General features: G+C 51.9%; 4 non-coding genes across 4 annotated transcripts; 3 read left to right on the top strand and 1 right to left on the bottom strand.

The window, feature by feature from the left end:
* Window positions 1-8551: 8551 nt before the first annotated feature.
* On the bottom strand, window positions 8552-8624 carry TRNAR-CCU. The gene has a single exon. It is a non-coding gene; the product is annotated as a tRNA-Arg (tRNA).
* A 1154-nt stretch (window positions 8625-9778) lies between these two features.
* TRNAF-GAA lies at window positions 9779-9851 on the top strand. Its single transcript has one exon. It is a non-coding gene; the product is annotated as a tRNA-Phe (tRNA).
* A 1642-nt stretch (window positions 9852-11493) lies between these two features.
* TRNAQ-UUG lies at window positions 11494-11565 on the top strand. The gene has a single exon. It is a non-coding gene; the product is annotated as a tRNA-Gln (tRNA).
* Window positions 11566-12363: 798 nt separating this feature from the next.
* Window positions 12364-12457, top strand: TRNAI-UAU. Its single transcript has 2 exons — window positions 12364-12401; window positions 12422-12457. It is a non-coding gene; the product is annotated as a tRNA-Ile (tRNA).
* The last annotated feature ends 5570 nt before the right edge of the window (window positions 12458-18027 follow it).

The raw sequence follows: 18027 nt of genomic DNA, 5'->3' as shown, positions 1-18027 counted from the left end.
TAACCCTGGGTTTAGCAGGCCAATGCTCAAACCACTGAGCAATCCCTCCCCCCAGTGACCATCTTTGACCTCTCTGCCTAACACTTATAATCACTTGCAATCTATCTTTCTGTAGTTGTTAAACTTATTTTAATGTTTTATACTTATTTGTGAAATTGTCCAAAGTGCTTGGGAAAGCTGCTCAGATTAAAAAGGCTGGTGCATGTTCACTTTCTTTTTCAGGAAGTGGTGAATTAATTAATGAGCTTGCACTTTTCAAGAGGTTTTGAGCAGTGTAAGATGGTACATTTCTGAGGTGCAAGGCTGAGGGCTGGGGAGATATGCTGGTGTTTCTCTATGTATAATTGAGGAGCGGCTTATAGAGCATTCATGCCACTTAGTTGGGTGCATTGCTGCATGTTGTTGGCTGAGTGATCACAGCACATGGAGGGGGTTTTGCTGCTTGTCATTAGTGCAGCATTGTAAGACACAGCCCAGGCTAGAGAGAAGAGAATAGAGCAGTCCCACAGTTTGGGATTGTACCCCACAGATCCCACCACACAGAGACCCTGCTGTGACCAGCCATGCTAATACTGTGCTTAGTGCTCTGCCTTGTAGCTTCAACAGCTGCACATGCAAGATGAGTTACAGTGACCTTGACCTTGTTTCCATGTTTATCCAAAGCCTCCTTTTGACAGTTGTCAGCAAAAAGACCCATTTCTTTTGCAAGCATTTGTATGGCTAGCCAGAGTCGGGCTTCTCCGTTAACAAAAAAAGATTGACCAAAAGGGGACAAGAGGAGGCACGTTCAGCAAGGCAGCACTGGATGCTGGATCCTGAATCTGCTCTTTATCCAGCAGCTCTCTTGGCAAGCTCTGCCATGGTGCCACGCTCTGGGACTTCTCCCCGAACTGCTCCATTTTTCATCAACAATAACATGAAAAGTGAAAGGACAGTCATTCTCCATTTCCTGCAAGCCCTGCAGGGAACCCTCTAGAAGAGGCTCTGTGCACAGATATCCCCAGTGAATTGCATGGCCGCACAACACAGGGTCTCCTGTCACAGCAAATTGCAGCGGAAGCAACCTCCTTGCCAATGCCAATAGCCTTTTCATCAACACCAGACTGAGGATTTGATTCTCTCCAATCCTCCGTTGGAAAGAAGCCTTTTCCTTCACAAGCAATTACTTGGATTGTCAAGGGAGGTCTCTTCTGTTTCCTAGGAAAACACAGGAAAATGTGAGCAGAGGAGACAAAAGCTGTAGAACAAGGCACCACTGGGAGTGGAACCCAGGATCTTCTGTTTGCTAAACAGGTGCTTTAGCCTACTAAGCCATGGTGCCTTCCCCAAAAGGACATTTGCAACCACTCCACTTGATGGTCCAAGACTACACCTTCAAATTCCAAAGTAAAAATGTTCCTCATTTCCCTCAAGACTTGCAGACTTTTTGCTGTCTGGCTCTCTGTGCACAGAAAGCCACAGCTGAGCTGACAGAGGGCTTCTAACATGCACTTCTCCCACAAGCTGCTGTGATCAGATACTGATTAGTGCTCTGTGTTTCACTCACAGCAGCTTCAGCTCAACTCTGAGTCATGGTAACCTTTCCATCAGCTCCAGATTTACCACTTAACACTTTCCAAGACTTAGTTGCAAGGAAGGGTGTCTGTGTCTTGAACAAGCACTTACAAGGATTGTGCAGTGAGGTCTTTTCTTTTCATTAGAAGAAATAAAAGAAAGGAGCCTGACAGACAAACTAGGTTCAGCAAGGAAGAATTGTCAGGCCAAGCCAGGATCTCCTGGTGAGTAGGAAGGCTCTTCAGCCAGCTCTGTCCAAAGATCACTATCCAGAGGCCACTTCCCACAGAGTCCAGTTATGGTTACAGACCCATCCTGAAATTAGAGCAGGATATTTTAAAGCTTATTCTCACAGTAAAGTAACACAATTCAGCCATGTCGGCACAGAGGAGAAAGCACTCCTTCATTTCACAGTTATTGCGACTGATCTCACTGACAAACTTCCTTTTCTCGGGGCTGCTCACTGCGCATAGTTCTCTGAAAACATCCACTCAGTGTGCAACGACGGGCAAAAAAGCAAAGAGAATCTTGGGAATCATTAAGAAAGGGATAGAGAATAAGACAGAAAATATCATATTGCTTATGGCTGACCACATGCATTGGCCTCCCCTCAGGCAGGGGACTTATAGGCCCTTCTGCCAGTTGGTGTTGGCAGCAGCAAGGGCTGGGTTCAATGTCTAGGGGAGGAGAGCAGCAGAGAGGGAGGAGGAGAGAGAGTCCCAAGAGCAGAGTGCAAACCAACCAGCTGAGGGACTCACAGGAGTCCTGAAATAACAGTAGCTCCAGGTCCCATCAGGGCCGCCCAGATGGTGGAGTAAGTGGGGCAATTTGCCCTGGTCCCCGCAGGGGCCCCCACAAGAGTTTGTTGGGGCTCCTGGAGCGGGGTCCTTCACTAACTCCGGGAGCTCTGGAAAACTCTCGTGGGGTCCGGGCCTCCGGAGATTCTTCCACTCTGGGTCTTCGGCGGCAATTCGGCGGCGGGGGGTCCTTCATGAATGAAAAGTGACTTCATTGAAGTGTTGAAGTGCCTTAATGGAGAGAAAAGATTGGGTATGAAAGGGCTCTTTAATCTTGCAGAGAAAGGCATAACAAGACCCAATGGCTGGAAGGTGAAAAGAGACAAATTCATATTACAACTAAGGCACAAATATTCAACAGCGAGGATGATTCACCACAGGAACAAGCTACCAAGGAAAGTGGTGGATTCTCCATCTCCTGATGTCATTTAATGAAGACTAGCTGCCTCTCTGGAATGTGTTGCCCCCAAAAGTAGCTATTGTGTCATACAGGAGGCCTGTGATATGCAGGGGGTCAGATTAGATGCTCTAATGGTCTCTTCTGGCCATAAAGTCGACTAATTTCTGAAAAACTGAGTGTAGCATTGGGAGCAGCATCTGATGTTTTACTGTCTAGCCGGCTTGCTGCCTAGAACGAACGCTCCTTGAGTGGGGTGATCCACAGGGAGTAGCTCAAACCTCCAAAGTGCCTGGCCAGGGGCAGGACATTAGCACAGCAAGGGAGGGGTGTGGCAGTGACATCACAAAGGCCTTTTGCAGGACCTCAGACTATTGGTCAAAGGTGGTGGGGAGGTGGTGACCTCACAGAGAGATGCTGACATCAGCCAGGCAGGACAGGGGCGAGGGGCCAGGGAAACCTCAGAGACCCCTGTGGCTTTGCTTCAGCAAGTCTCCTTCTCCAGGTCTCTCTTTGAGGACTGAGAGAGTATTCGGGTTCACGGACGTGAGCACCAGGAGGAACCTCTTTCGAGTTTTCTCCTTCCCTTTTAGTGATTTTACTAGAAAACAGCCATCCCTGTTTAGAAGGTAAGAGCATCCTCAAGGGAAGGGGTGTCCTGGGGGCATCACAGTTCGGATGCCGGTGCCCCCCCCCAATGTATGGAAGTTCCCACCACCCTGCTCTGTGTTTTCCAGGGCGGGAGAGAGCAGCATCCACGGCAGTGATTTGCTCCTGGCTGCCGGAGCAGAGCAGCAGGCTCAGCTGTAAAGAACTTCCCGGAGCGATGAAAGGGGAGGGGCCCATGGCTCTGTAGCAGGAATGCAGGGCAGGTGAGTTCACAGAGGGCATTGTGGGATACTGGAGGAGGCCAGTTATGGTGATATAATGAACAGCAGCGTCTACTCTGTCACTTTAAGTTTGCTGCAAAAAGCTCTAGACCTCTCATCGAAGTCGTTTTATTTTGTCACCAAAACAGGGCAGTTTTGTCGCCAGACGTGGCATTGCAGTGTGTACACCGGCCACAAGCTGCTGACCGAGGGAGTGTTGTGTGTTTTTCACACACCTGAGCAATGTAATTCTGCTGAAACAACTTTGTAGTGCAGAGCCGGCCAAAGATTGACTCACACACAACTTGCAAGGAAAACCTCACCTGCTCCTCTGCTTTGCAGAATCCAAACACAAGTAAAGCTTGTCAGGCCCCGGTAGAGATGGCAGGGAGTCAGGTGTGGGCAGGGCCGTCTCTGGCTTTTTTGCCGCCCCAAGCAAAAAAAAATGGGGTGGGGCCACCAGAGCAACAAAACAAGGGGGGAAAAACGGCGCGGCTGGAGCAGCAAAGCGGGGGGGGGTGTGGGGATACGGCGCGGCTGAAGTGGCAAAGCGGGGGGGGACATGACGTTGCTGGAGTGGCAAAGTGGCAGGGGACAACACAGGAATATCAGGATAGGATTGTATTCCTCACAGCCCAATAGCACCTTATTTCAGTGTGACTAGTTGGGAATGTGAGGATGTGACCATACACTTCCCAGCTTATGGCTGCCTTTGCTGCTTAGCCGAAGAACCAGGCCTCAGACTGTCACAGTAAGAGAAGGCCATTACACAGACAGACAGTGATTTTTTTATTCTTTCTTTTATATCTTTATAACTAGCTAAGTGATAAAAATACACCTACATTCTTAAAGTACAGGCCTTTGCAGACAGGCCTGAATATCTGTATCCTAACAGTCCTCAAGGTCAGGCAGCCTCTGGGTAAGGGGGTGGGGACTCAGATCCTTCCCCTGGCCAATTCCACTGGGGTTGTGTATAAACCAGGGAAGTTTGCCACAATAGCCAGACCAGATGCCCCCTTTACACTTGCCCTCTGTCCTCATTGCTTCTCTGTCTCCCTTCCCCCATCTCTGCTGCTCCCCCTCTGGGCTTTCTCAGCACCTGGCCCCACAGCACTTCCTGGGGGCCAGAGACTGCGCTTTCTACACCTGCTCCTGTGGATGTGGCCTCTCTCCTGATTGCTAAGGAAAGGAACCTTTCCAGGAAATGGCCACAGCTTCTGGGAATCTGCATGTGGCTGTGAACAGAGTTTGGCTCCTGGCACACAAGGCAACTTAAAAGCTGAGTGCCCAGATAGGGGCTTGAACGCTGGACCCTCAGATTAAGAGCCTGATGCTCTACCAGCTGAGTTACCTGGGCTTGTTAAAAAACACCTTCACCGTTAACCACAAGAGTGAGCAGGCAGGCAAAAGAGAGGCAAAAAAAGTCCCTCTTTTTCTGCACAGCCACTGCCTGTCAGCAGGATTCCTCCTCCTCCTCAGGGAGACTAAATCTCCGCACCTAGACAGCCGCTTTGTCCGCTGCACCCCAATTCCCCCATGCCTGAGCCTCCCTGCCAAAGCCCTGCACCTGGCTCCAGAGAATTGTCTCACATCTTGCTGGGAACTCGACTTCTTGTGGCCAGAGAGTCTCGGCCCCCTCAGTAGATGTCCTGAGAAACACAGTGTCCGGCTTTTCCAAAGAAGTGCTTAGACCCCCTCATTATGTGGATCAGATGATTCAGGATTTGAGTCCCCTCGTGGTTGTGCTCACTTTGTGCTGCAAGTCCTGCTCCCTTCAGTGCTGGAACCTCTTCTTGGCCGCTCAGGCCAATGCTCTGGCTGCAGCTAGAGCCCCGGGAAGGAGTTGGGGGTCGGGCGTCACAAAGGCTGGGGCATGAGCCCCAGGTGCTTCCAGTCTCGGCTTTGCCCTTCCTGACTTGCCAAAAAAATGGGCGGCTCCACTTCCAAAGTGAGCACCTTGAGTGGGAACGGTCAGAGGCCCCATCAGGGGGCCTGGCCCTGCTTTCCTACCATCTTCTGATGTTGGCCACAGAGCATCAGCAGCCGCCCCTCATGCTGGCCTGAGGGTGGCCTTCAGTGGGGGTTTGGCATGCCAGGGAGCAGCCTGGCCAGGTGTCTTTGTGGCATGGTTCTCCCCTCCTCTTGCCCTGCCGTCGGTTGCTCTGTGGCTTTTAAGCCTTCCCTTGGAGCTGTCAGCACCAGCCGCCTCTGCTCTAGGTGCCCAGAGGAGGAGAGGTGTGTTGGGCTCCAGCCTGCGACTCTTCCTCCCTCCTGCCTAGCCCTGACTATGAAGCCTGGCCCTGGCCCTCCTTCCTTCAAGTGCCAGGTGGGCAAGAGGAAAAGCACAGAGGCAAGTGCCAAACTTGTGAGCACCAGGTGAACCCATGAGAATCCCAACCCTCAGGTGTCAGCAGCCAGTTCTAGAGCCCTGGCCCACCCCACCCAGAGGCCTGAGTCACCCAACAGGATGGGAAAGATTTGCTCTTTCACAGCTGGAGACAGGGAAGTTGAGCACTGTGAGCTCCAGGGCTTTAGCACAAGGTCCTGCTGAGATTTGAACTCAGATTGCAGGATTACAGAGTCCTGAGTACTGCCCGTTACACCATGGGACCAGCTTGTGCTGCTTTCTCTGCACAGTCATGACCCTCACGGGGCTGGCTTGTGTAAGGGACTGTTGGCCCCTTACTAAAACTTAGTGGGGAGGGGGGTTGGCTAGTTCCCAGTCCCAATAGAAGGGGGAAGGGCCAATGGGAAATCAGGCCCCTGAGACTGACAGTCCCCAGGGGCAATGGGGAGAGGCCAAAGCTCCAAGTTAGCCGCACTGACAGGCCAGGCAGTGTAATGAGGGAGTCACCAGGCCAGGGGGTCTCATCCTCCGTGGGAACTGGAACTGCCTGGGCCAGAGTGGGGCGGAGCTAAGGCGAGAGCAGGAGCCCGAGAAGAGCCGGAGAGCAGAGCTGCACAGGTGTAGTGCCAGAAACTGCTCCCTGTAGGACTTTGCTACCTGCCGCAGTTACTGAGACCTGAGGTTGTTCTTATTTGCTGACTTGTCCTAATTGGCTAAAACTTGACAGTGGTGCGAGATGGAAGCATAAAGGCTTCATCCTCCAAACGACCCTGCCTGGTGTCCATCTGTATCTATTACCTCTTAACACAGGATTGTAAACAACAGAGTGAGGTCATTTAAACATCATTTATTTTGCAGCTTCATTTACTGTGCTAACAATGTAGCATCCTGACACCGATACTTCTGCCCATGTGACCTGTGGGTTGGATTCATTATAGTGGGACGTGGGACATGTGGAGGATAATTTAAACTCTTAATTTCCTTAGGGTTTCCCTGCAATATACTTCTCTGCTGGTGCGATTTCTGACCATTGCACGTCTATTGTATTTATTACAATAGCACAAGTAAGTCACACAAGTGACATAGTCTAGGGGCTTGGCTACACTTGCAAGTTAGAGCCCATTAAAGCAGCCCCGGGTGCCCTAACTCCTGAGGTGTCTACACTCGCAAGGCACATGGAGCATCTGGTCTCTGCAGGTGGAGCACTCTGGGTAATCCACCTCCATGAGAAGTATAAAGCTTGCTGAGCCCTGCTGAAATACCCGGGCATCACTGTGGATGACGTGTTGCATCACTGCACTGTGATTGGCCTCAGGAAATGTCCCATAATCCCCTGAAGCCAAGTGCCCACTCTGGTCATTGTTTTGAAAACGGCTGCAGGCATGCGGATATCCCCTTTCAAAGCTCCGTTTCTGACAGCCGGCTGCTTATCTGCTCTGGGACAAAGCAACCATTAGTGTGGAATGCTGCTGTTGTGAGTGTGTATGAGGGGAGGTGGGGTCTGCTGCTGTCTGAACACACAAGACAGCATCCTGACACACTCTCAGCCCCCCAAACACACTGTCGCTCCCCTCATGTACACACAACACACTCCCTGTCACACTCCACCCCCGTCCCCCATTTGAAAAGCATGTTGCAGCCACCTGCACACTGGGATAGCTACCACAGTGCACTGCTCTCGGTGGCATTGCCAGAGCTGCTAATGTGGCCACTCCAGTGCGCTTGCAGCTGTCAGTGTGAACACACGGCAGCGGTTTCCCTGCTGTGGTTTAACTCCCAGCGCTCTACATCTGCAAGTGTAGCCAAGCCCTAAATTTCCCAAACCAACCGAACTCAGTAACTGCCCCCCCACCACCACATGCAGGGAGTAGGGGCACCGTGGAGCACACACCACACTTACTGGCTCAGCCTTGTGCATGCTGGGGTGGCCACCTCCCCATTGATGAGACCTGGTCCCACCATCTCCACGGAGCTCCAGTCTGCCCTGCTGCCATCCCTGTCTGTGTTGTCTTCTCTAGCAGTTGACTGGAAGGTGAGCACTGGCCGCATGTCATGTAGCCGTGTTGTCTCGAAGGGCGAAAGCAGGAGGAATGGTGCCTTCATAGCCCACCTAATATTCCATAACAGAGTTAAGGAAAATATTTCTCAATTAATTCTCAGTAAAAGATCAGTAGCAGCCAGTGTCCGCATCAGTCTACCAGCATTGGTATTTTCTTGAAATTTTTCAGACCAACCTATCTGACACCTAACACACATTTGAAGTTCTTCTTTTCACACTGTTGGCTCATTCTCAGGGTCTGCTTTGCCTCCAGACAGATTCATTCTCTTTCAGGACAGCCTTGCTCTTTCTGTCTGTTTCACTCACTGAGGTGTCGGAGTAAACACTCCCCTTCCTTCTATTCTCAGACAAACACTAGTATTAAGTGTTTGCTACTGATGGGTCTAGAAAGGATTTGTCAAGTGGAAGATGCTGTTTCTGGGGGATTGCTCCCAAGATCCAGTACTTTGGGTTCAAACGTCTCCCAGCTTCCTTGGGGAAAATAACACCAAGGCTTTGTTGCAATATACAAGAAAGAAGGAGTTTTGCCACCCCAGATGGGACTTGAACCCACAATCTCTGGCTTAGGAAGCCAATGCCTTATCCATTAGGCCACTGGGGCCCTGAAGAGCAGTAAAAAGAAGGATGGAAATTCCCTCTCAGGATTGCACATTCCTCACATTCACGCAGAAGCCAAATACCCATTTAATGGCCTTATAGAAACGTCTGCATCCCCTGGCAGCGAGGCACCTAGGCAGGTCACTGACAGAGCTGAGCACCACCTTTCTGCCAGCCATCGTTAGAGAAGAACCCCACCCTAGAGTCACCCCTCCCTCCTTCAGCACCTCCACAGCTGTGGCTCTGAGTGGCAGTAGGATGATTAGGGGGCGAATCCGGGGCTGGAAGGGGGGTTAGGTCGGCCTGTAAGGAGTAACCAGATGGGCCAGACCCAGGGGGAGGCTGTGGGCTGCTGGTCGGTTGTTGGGATCTGAGCTCTAGTTCAAAGCTGGACAGTGACCTGACCCCAGGGATATAGGGCCGACATAGTGACCCCTTACTGGCCTCGGTGACCCCCAAACCCTTGTTACTAAGGGCATTTAGGAGACGCTGTCCCTTAATAACTTCTGGGAGCTCCCCAGCAGGCTGCGGGCGTCAGCCGCCTCCTCCCACACAGGTTAGACTCTTGGTGCTGTGCCAGCCGCCCCCTCGCTTGCAGGCCCAGTGTAAGAAGAAGGAGGCCCGGTGCTGGCAGAAGAGGGTTTTGATTAATCGACCTCTGTGTGATGGGCACAGGACGCTTCCACTCAGTAGCATAGCTGGGGGGGAGCAGGGGAAGCAGCTAAGGGTGTCGGGTTCCTCCAGTGGGGGTGTGGAGCAGCCGTTCGTTTTCCTGTTCGCACTCCTCTGCGGTGTGAAAATCGGGGAGGGGAGGCAGAAGCCCCACTTCCCTCCCGAAATGACACCCAGTGGGGGAAGCCAGGACAACAGAGGGGGGGGGAGGCAAGTGGTGGCCAGACTCTCACCGCCAGGGTCTAGTCTAGCTCAGGATCCAGCTCAACTTCCTCCCTGCGCCACTGGCCCCCAGTCCCCTTCCACCAGCAGGTCAACCCGGGCACTAGGGCAGGAACGGGGTGAGGCAGCAAGTCAAGCTGAGCAAGGCAGGGAAAAGCGAGTCTTGTCTTCATAGGCCGCTCACAATGACGTCCTTTTTGTGTGCAACTGCTGCAAAAATATCTCGGGCAGAGAAGCAACAGGCCAAAATATAACCACACAGCTGCCGAAGTAGCTCAGTTGGGAGAGCGTTAGACTGAAGTTCTAAAGGTCCCTGGTTCAATCCCAGGCTTTGGCAGGCCCTTTCATCCCTCTTTGCACAGTGGTGGCTTGTTTTCTGGGAGCACAGTAGTCCCTGCGCCCAAGGTGAGTCCCTGAGCTTGGGCTCTGCAGTAGGAAAAGATATTGTGGGCTTCTGCCCTTAATTGGCTGTTCTGACATTTAACAATGAGGGACAGGAGCTGTCTCTCCTAAGTGAGTTATTGGTGGACCCAATATGGCAGGAAGAGAGTGCTAGAGGGGGTGCTGGGCAGTGACAGGCAGATATAGAGGATGGAAACTCCTCTGTGCAGCTGAGGGAGGGCAGTACCAGGGAAGGGGCATGTGTGAAAGTGGCCATGTGGAAGGGATTTGGGGGCCCAGGAGGAGGCGCTTGATGTTCAGTGTCTTGGAGCAGCTGGACTTGGCCATGGTGGGTGTTCAGGAAATGCACATTAACAACTCTAGGGTAGCTTGATGGGCAGAGGGTGATTGGAGGAAGGGCCCATCTCTCTGGTCCTCCAGGCCAGGGAAGAATGATGGGGTTGGAGTCTTGTTCTTCACATTCACAGTGCGAGTACAGAAGGGGCTGGAGCTCCAACCAGGGAGGGCATTACTGGTGGCTTTGTGCTCCATGGCACTGGTTACGGCTATATTAGTGTGTATGGTCCCCAGTTAAGGCATGAAGGGAAAGTCCTATGAAGGAACTGGCTCCCTTCTTCTAGACCGCACGGTGTTTGGTGTTGGGGGTGATTTCAATTGTTGCACCGGCCTGAGGACTGCTGGTCCTGTTTTCCTGACCGTCAGAGGAAACTCTTCTACGATGAGCACTACCTGGCGCAGGTCTGTAGTGAGGTCGGCTTAGAGGACGTGTTTCTGCACAGTGAACCAGTGGAGGGCGGGCGGTAGCCTCCTATTCCTCTGACCCGAGCTCACACGAGCCGCAGAGGGGATACACCTTTCTGCGGGGACAGGCCAGGAGTCGCACTGACGGGATTTCCGTGAAGGAGAGCACGTCGACAGCCCAGTGCAGGGTGGTGCCAATGGACTGTTCGGATCACGCAGCTCTCACCGTGTGCTCAATGTGGGCAATTCCCTGACTCACGGCAGAGGATATTGGAAGCTGAACATCCAGAGCTTGCAAGATAAAGGAGCAGGGGGGCGAGGCCTGGAAGTGTTGGCAGAACGGGAAAGCATCAGAGGGTTCTATGGCAACCAGGGGGATTGGTGGGAGTCGGTGAGGGAGGAGTTGGCGGCTTTGTTCCGGCGGCTGGGGAAACACCACAACATTCAAGAACCCAACAGTGCAAAGTCCTGCAGTGTCACCTGTGGGATTTCCACAAGAGCATCCAGGCAGGGGAGCCAGTCAGCGTGTGACTGTACGACCGGATCAAGCGACAGCTGCCTGAGTTCCAGGAGATGAGGCTGCAGTTGGCTGATATGAGCAGGAGCACCGAGTGAAGGGAGGAGCAGACTCCCCTGACATTTTTGCAGCCTGCAGGGAATGGAGACAAAGCAGGGGGATGCAGGGACTCAGGGCAGGACCCACGGATCCGGTAGTGCAGGACCACAGTCACTGGAGGAGAGAGAGTTCCGCGAGAGGAAGCTGATGGTGGGAAGCAATAAGTGCAGAGTGCAAACCAGCCAAGAGTCACAGGGGTCTAGAAAAAGAAATAGCAGCAGGTCCCATGGTGTAATGGGCAGCACTCAGGACTTTGAATCCTGGAATCTGAGTTCAAATCTCAGTGGGACCTTGTGGCAATACGTTGCTTTGCTACAAAGCACCGAAGCTCAATGTGTTTGGCTACCTTCTCTCAGGTAGAGAGTGAGGTTTTTCCCTCCTGCTGGGTGACTGATCCCCACTGGAGATAGGTTTTTGGTCCAGCTGGTTCAATGGGCTGGCGGCTATAGGTTGGGGTCCTAGAACTTAACAGTCTGGCGAGAGAGTCCTGTGGATTGATCATATTGTTGTTTCTCGCTGCTTCACTTGATTCCCACAACTTTGGTCCCTGCAGCTGTCACCCTATTTCCCTTGCCCACATGGCATTTAAAGGAAGGAGGGCCAGGGTCAGGCTTCATAGTCAGGGCTAGGCAGGAGGGAGGCAGAGTCCCAGGCTGGAGCCCAACGCACCTCTCCTCCTCTGGGCACCTGGGGTGTTGTTCCCCCCTGTTCAGGCACCCCTGGGGCCCTGCACTTCACACAGCTCTCCCTGATTTCAGCTGTTAGTGAGGGAGCCTCACTGCTAGCGCACGCTGGGCAGTTTCTTGCATGAGAGACACTGTCCCAAAGCAGGACTAATGCTTAGAGCTGGTTCTCAGTGATTTCAGATCTGTTGGTCTGCAGCAAGACTCTCCATTGAGTCTTAACCAGCTCTGTTATTACACAGGGAAGAACAAAAGGGTCAAATGGGGCCTGGAACCCTTAAGAAGGATCCACCCCACCAAGTACAACACTTGTCGCTACCTGCTCTCAACCCCACTGAGAATGTTTTGGGGGGGTCACTCCTCGCCTGTATCAACCATGGGGTCTCAGAGAATTTAAGTTAATAGGTGCTCCAGTGGTGCAATTGGTTAGCGCACAGTACTTATAGGGCAGTGCTGAGAGGAGCTATGCTGAGGTTGTGAGTTCAAGCCTCACCTGGAGCACTGGTTTTCATTAACCAAGTGGTGTCACCCCCTCATTTGGCCTGTGGAATATAGAATTCCAGCCCTGGGGACCCTCAGGAAGGGGCTAATAAATAAATGCCCCCTTCACTTATTACCTCCTCTCCAGAGGACAGGTCAGAATCTACCATCCTTTCTCCCCCCCAGCCCCTGTGCCAGGATCCCTCAAGCAGAGCCTGGAGTCCTGCCCCTGGCGTCTGTACTATTGACAAAGACTAAGTGACAGGGACAAAACACTCAAATCCCGCCTGGTGCGGGGAGCCAGGTTTGCTCTTCAAATTCTGTCGTTGGTACATTTCCAGGCCTGGGAATGTCCCACAACAGCATTTAATGGGAAGCTGCCTGCAGAACAGTTACACTGCACAGAGCTCCTGTGGAGGAGGGGTGGGAATTAGTAACATTTTGGGGATCGTTTGGGAAATGAGCCTTTGCTGACAAGGTTTGTCTCTGTTCATATTTCACCTTCAGGTGTTATGTTGAGGGATCTTTAGTGTATTTTTGTGAGGTTAATAACTATCTCCTCAACTTTATTTACTCAACTTAAAAATTGGTGTCACTTGATTTTTGCATCTCCCTGTGAAAATACAACTGACACGTGTGGCTTTCTACAGGGGGTCATGATGTTATAGTTGAGGAATTCAGTCTCTGTACTTCTAGAGGGGGGGGTTGCTTTTTTACAGCTGCCTCACGGCCAGGCACACCGGGCTGTTAGCTGCACCCACGGTCCTTGCCAGGGGCCCCTGCTGAACCCTGGGCGGCTGCACTGCCATGCTGGGGTGACTCTGCAGGTGGAGAAGCTGCTGTGGGGAAATGTAGAGCAGGTGCAGGAAGGAGACGAGGTCACTATTTACATTCTGAACGGCACAATTTTCCAAATTTGGGAATAGATTCATAGATTCATAGACTTAAGGTCAGAAGGGACCATTATGATCATCTAGTCTGACCTCCTGCACAATGCAGGCCACAGACTCTCACCCACCCACTCCTGTAACAAACACCTAACCTATGTCTGAGTTATTGAAGTCCTCAAATCGTGGCTTAAAGACCTCAAGGGAATCCTGCAGCAAGTGACCCATGCCCCATGCTGCAGAGGAAGGCAAATGTCCGAGAACAATTCTAAGGGGAAGGTGAATGCAGAGCAATGACACTGGAGATGCCCAGACCTCCAATGGGGGCAGCGTGGAAATTAATAATGGGAAGATCATTTGGGAAATTAGTCATCACTGACAAGATTTGTCTTTGTTTCTATTTCATGCTATGGTGTTAGCTAGAAGAATCAGTACAGATTTTTACTATATTAATTAAACACTTAATTTTATTTAACCAAGCCAAAAACTTAGTGTCATTTTTTTTCCCTGTCCTAGCAAGAATGAATTGAATTTCGTGACTTTCTGGAAAGTGCAGCGAGATTAAATGTGGGGAATTTAGTCTCTGCGTTTGTGAGCTGATGTTTTTCTCTCACAGGTCAGTGCCTACATTGAAATACCAAGAGGGACCTAAGGGCTGGTGTACACTGGGCACTGAACTGGCAGAGCGACATCTCTCAGGGTGTGAAAAACCCCCACCCCCAAACCCATAGAGTTAAGGTGACCTAAGCCCTGGTTAGATAGTGCTAAAGCAAAGGAAGAATTGTTCTGTCCATGTAGCTATTACAGGGTTGGGAAAACCCTTCCGGTCACTGTCTACTCCAAAGTGCTATAGCAGTACCACAGCAGCGTTTTAAGTGTAGACAGAGTGAAACTAGATTTAGCTCCAGTTTGCACTGTGGATGGTCAGGCACTAAGAGTAGAGTAATAATAACAACAACAACAGTGCAGTACTTGTACAGTTTGCAGGATTTGAACCTGTGCAGGGTGATCCCAATGGATTCCTAGTCCATCACCTTCACCACTCGGCCACAGCTACTTGATGTATACTTATTTTACTACACAATGATTCTGTTCTCACTGAATTGTCACTTCAAATTGGTTGCTCAGACCAGCTTCCCCAGCACACTCATGGCTGCATCAGTGTAAGTGTGTCCTTGGCTGAACAGCGAGAATTCCTGCCCATTTCCCTTCCTGCTGGAGCAGGATGAGAGTGCGTTTGTCTAAATGACATAGCACCCAAACTCCATCCCAGAGCCTGCACCCCAGAACCCCTCACCCACCCAAACTCCCTCCCAGAGACCAGCCTCTCACCCCTTCTGCACCCAAACTCCCCCCAGAGCCTGCACCCCTCCTGCACCCCAATCCCCAGCCCCAGCCCAGGGCCTGCACCCTAGACCTCCTGCCCCCACCCAAACTCCCTCCCAGAGCCTTAGGCAGGTGAGGGGCAGAGTTTTGGGGGATGTGTTCTGGTCAGTATGAGTGACATTATTGGCCCACTGGGAGGACTGGAGGACTGGCACTGGCCCTAAAGTAAATTGTGGTTGAGACCCTGCTTTAAGGGATTGGAGCAATGCTGGAGAGACTGACGGGCAGGGAGCTGAGGAGCTGTTTGTGCTCCAAGGAGAGTTGTTGTTGTGGTCTGGTGACATGGAGCGGGGGTGGGGAGTTTGTAAGCTGTGGTGTTTGTATAAAGTTTACTAACCCCCAAGTTAAAAAATGTTCCTGTTCTGGGCAGGGGCGGTTCTAGGAATTGCGCCGCCCCAAGCAGGGCGGCACGCCGTGGGGGGCGCTCTGGCGGTCGCCAGTCCCGCGGCTCTGGTGGACCTCCCGCAGGTACGCCTGCGGATTCTCCACCGAAGCCGAGACCAGCGGACCCTCCGCAGGCATGCCTCCGGGAGGTCCACTGGAGCTGCCTGCCGCCCTCCTGCGGCATGCCGCCCCAAGCACGCGCTTGGCGCACTGGGGTCTGGAGCCAGCCCTGGCTCTGGGCTATACATGACACTCTCTGCTGTGAGGGTAGCACAGTGGGTGAATGTTTCCCTGCAGGATAATAGGTTTGTAGTTCCAATCCAAGTGATTCCCTTTAAATACTTTTTCGAATGAAAATCGATTTCCAGACCCATCTCCAGTATGTTCAGAAGTTCGCTGAATGGGGGTGGGGCTTGAAATGAATTTAAACACTCAGCATTTTCCTGTGCAAATGAATAAAGACCTAGCAGAGCTGTCCATCAGCTGAAATCAGTTCCAGTCCTCGGTGTCTCTAAGAGTGACACTCGGTAGCTGAGGCATGTGGGACACCTCTGTGGTGATGACAGGTGAAAAAATGCTGGATTCAATGAAAGCTGAGCCCATAGGAGGGGAAGGTGAACGGCGGCACCACACAGGGTCATAACACTCAGACACGGGGCTTCACTGTCACTGCCCCTGTGTTTTCCATCATTTCTATCCTAAGGAACACACCCTCCCCCTCCCCCACACACTGTCACACACAATCTTCTCCCCTTGAGCCCCATCCCACCCCTACCCCTCTCCCCCCCACACGCCATGGGACACAGCCTCTCGGTGACTCACCCATATGGGGGCTTGTCTCTGCATCTCCCCAACAGGGGAGCAGAGAGCCGAAAGGGCCACAGGAGACCAATGGAGCTAGGCAGGGATAGAAAAGACTTCCCCTCCCTTCTCTTCTCTTCCCTTCCCTTCCCTTCCCAAGAGTCCCGTTAATCTCACCCATGGGACGTTCCAGCACCAGGTGGGCTCAAAGCACCAACCTTCCCCTGAGCAACGGAAGGGGGAACCAGCTCTATTATATGGAAGGAGGCTCCCCACCTCTGCTGCTGCCATCCTGCAGCCTTTAATATGGATTTGTTTTAGCTAATGCAACCCCCCCCTCCGCTAATCCATCCATGAAACATGGAAACAAGCTCCTAAAAACAGGGTACAGTGGTGCAATGGGTTAGTGCCCAGTACTTACAAAGCAGTGCTGAGTGGAGTCATGCTGAGGTTGTGAGCTCAAACCTCACCTACAGCACTAGTTTCCTTTAAGCAAATGGCTTCTGCCAATCATTTTGCCCTGCAGAAAATACAATTGCAGCTCAGAAGACATCGAGGTCCCCTTGCTTTACAGAGAGCAGGGCAGATTCCACAGACCTACCAGGCTCTGCTCTCCACCAGCCGCCTGTGTCAGGAGGGGTCGAGCAGAGCCCAGAGCACTGCCCCCGACTCCCCCTCAGTCTTTGCTCCCCAAACCACCTGTGTGCTCACCCTCTTCGCTGTGAGACTCAAACCCTGCCTGGCTTTCTGTATGTTGGGGTTTTTTTGTCTGTTGGGTTGATGTGCATGTGGGTCCTGTATAATTTTTGTGGATGCCTTGCATAGTTTTGTGTGCGTGTGTGTATGACTTTTGCATGCAGATTGTTTTTTGCTAAGTATTCTTTTGGTATGTGGTTTTTGTGCTTTCCTGTTGTGGGCTTTTGCTGTATTTTTTGGTGTGGATTTGTTCTATGTTTTGTGTGGCTTTCCCTTATGTGTCTATGGCTCTGTGTGCTGTGCAGGTTTGGTTTTTGTTTATGTCTGTGTGGGCCTGTGCAGTCTGTGATGGTCTCTTTCTCTCTGTTTGTATCTTCATGTGTAAATTCACTGGAACTTTTCAAACTCTCCACAGCTTTGCCAATTTTCACCAGGAATTTTACTCATTAACAAATTCTCACTTGTTCCCTACCAGTTGGTGACCATTGCCCCAGGGGCCTGTCAGTCTCAGGGTCCTGATTTCCCATTGACCCTTCCCACTTCTATTGGGACTGGGAACTAGCCAACCTAAAAAACCCCACTCAGTTTTAGTAAAGGGCCAACAGTCCCCTTACACAAGCTGGCCCTGTGAGGGAGGGAGAGCTCAGTGGTTTGCGTATTGGCCTGCTAAACCCAGGTGTGTGAGCTCAGTCCTTGAGAGGGCCATTTAGGGATCTGGGATAAAAATCTGTCTGGGGATTGGCCCTTCTTTGAGCAGGGGGTTGGACTAGGTGACCTCCTGAGGTCCCTTCCAACCCTGCTATTCTATGATAGGGTCACCAATGTTCAGAGACACTAGCACAGGCTGGTCCCATGGTGTAAGGGTTGGCATGCTGGAATCTGAGTTCAAATCTCAGTGGGACCTTGTGGTAAATCCCTGGAGATTCAAGTGCTTTCCTATCTCCAGCTGTCTAAGAATGAGTTGTTTACCTTGTGCTGAGTGACTCATACCCACTGGAGCCAGGTCTTTGGTTGGAATGGGGTCTAGAAGTGGTTGTGGTTTGACTGGGTGTTTGGGATTTCTGATGCCCACAAGTTTGGCCCTTGTGCTTTCTACCACACTTTTCCTCTTGCCCACATGGCGCTTGAAGAAAGGAGTGTCAGGGCCAGGTTTCATAGTCAGGGAAAGGCAGGAGGGAGGAAGAGTCCCAGGCTGGAGCCCAGCACCTCTCCTCCTCCGGGCACCTAGGACAGAGGCGGCTGGTGCTGACAGCTCCAAGGGAAGGCTTAAAAGCCACAGAGCAACCAAGGGTAGGGTAAGAGGAGGGGAGAACCATGCCTATGCGTGGCCTGCAGACAGCCACAGAGACGCACAGACAGGCTGCTCCCTGCTCCCTGGCATGCCGAACACCCACTGAAAACCACCCACAGACCAGCATGCAGGGCGGCTGCTGATGC

Source organism: Mauremys mutica, chromosome 22, assembly GCF_020497125.1.
Source record: "Mauremys mutica isolate MM-2020 ecotype Southern chromosome 22, ASM2049712v1, whole genome shotgun sequence".
Taxonomy (NCBI): Eukaryota; Metazoa; Chordata; order Testudines; family Geoemydidae; genus Mauremys; species Mauremys mutica.
This window is presented reverse-complemented; position numbering and strand designations above follow the sequence as displayed.